This window comes from Grammomys surdaster, unplaced genomic scaffold (genome assembly GCF_004785775.1).
Source record: "Grammomys surdaster isolate TR1022 unplaced genomic scaffold, NIH_TR_1.0 121310, whole genome shotgun sequence".
In the NCBI taxonomy this organism is placed as follows: Eukaryota; Metazoa; Chordata; class Mammalia; order Rodentia; family Muridae; genus Grammomys; species Grammomys surdaster.
Window position 1 is genome coordinate 4,109 of NW_021617120.1, and position 1,655 is coordinate 5,763.

Below are 1,655 nucleotides of genomic sequence, written 5' to 3' on the forward strand. Positions count from 1 at the left end.
TTTGCCATTTTAAGAGATATGCAAGGGGCTAAAATAAAGCCATAATCCTCTGAAATTCTATGTCCATCTCAAATGCAAAATGATGACCCATGTTGTACTTGCCTTTCCTGAATCTTCCATCATTTTACTCTAACCTGCTCCACCAGGACAAAATACAAAGAAGATCAACTTTACGTGTTTCCACCCGCTCGCAGGCCTGTTTCTCATAACCAACAACAAGAGACCAGAATGAGGTGCCTAAAAAAAATATACATTTTAGCTCTAGCTGATGCCTCCATACTAAGAATGCTTGGCTGGTGACAGTCCAAAGTAACGAGACCCAGAATGGATACCATTGAAACCCCATAGAGGCTACAAAAGCTGGGTCTTTATTGCCCACTGTCCAGGCCCATGAGATCCCTCCTAACTCACCGCACTGCTGCAAGGGATGTCCTTCACCTTGAGCCAGGCCAGGTCTAGTGTTCCTTCGCCCCTATAACAGGACTGCAGGCGGTCCTTAATTCGATCGTTGATCTGCTTCAAGATGAAGATGCACAGGGCAGACTCATCCAGAGATTTCATCTTCCGCTTCTGGCCCTTGGAGAAGACGGTGAAGAGGAGGTCATCATCTGGGTGGACTCTCAGGGTCTGGCCGAGCACTGCACCGGCTTTCGACAAGTAGGCAGCCTGTAACAAGCGATACTCCACCCCATTGCGTTCACAGCCAATGGGCACCTCTACGTAGGAGTTGAAGGCTGTGTCCTCTTTGCAAAGCCTCACAAGCTTTGAGGTGTACACCTGCTCCTTTGTTGTGGAGCCTGGGGGAGACACCATCTCTGGCTGAAGGGTCAAAAAGTAGACAAAATTGCCACTGCTGAAACCATAGACATAGTAGATGTCAAAATCAGGGATAACCGTGAAGGTGTCTGAAGGGATCTTAATCATAGAGGCCACAAATTCGTCATGGAAGACATAAGCAAACATGCCATCTGCCTCAGAGTTCTTAGTCAGCTTCCTGCTGGAGATGGTAGGAAAATATTCAGGCTTGCCATCCACTGCTGTGGCAATAAAGAGTTTATCATCAAAGTCGCTGTAGGAAACTATCACCCCAAAGACCGAGCCACTCTCGTTAACCCCCGAGAGGTAGTGTTCCTTCTTGTGAAAGGGCTCTCCCAACTTGAAGAGGTCCTCTAGCCTCAGGAGCTTGCAGATGCCCTGGTACAGGCTCCCACATGCGATCAGCCTGTTTTCTTTGTAGTCTATAAGCAGCATCTTGTTGACATTATTGGTGCTCGCCAGGGGCTCATTGCAGGTCTGAACAATCCGAGGTGGGTAACACTTGGGGTTGTCCTCGTCTGGCCCTGTCTGATGAGTCACCAAGACCTTGAGGTCACTAGAGAGTTTGTAGATCCTGTTGACAGCCCCCAAATAAATATGCCCTGTCCTCTCATCCACCACAAGGTGATTGAAGCCCTCGCCGGGCTCCCCTCGGAATGTGACAAAAGAAGGCTTCTGAGACAGCTGGGGTGGCTGACGTGGAAGCAGAGTGGAGGAGCCCATCCCTACCACCAGCAGGTGGGAGAGCAGGCAAGTCCAGTTCCAGGGCATGGCTTTCATCTCAGACACCTGTCCTCTCAAACACAGCAGCGCTCCACCACAACCGTCCCTTCGGGGGG

General features: G+C 49.9%; 1 pseudogene; it reads right to left on the reverse strand.

Moving 5' to 3' along the window:
• Positions 1-411: 411 nt before the first annotated feature.
• Positions 412-1,596, reverse strand: LOC114636030 (annotated as a pseudogene).
• Positions 1,597-1,655: the final 59 nt, after the last annotated feature.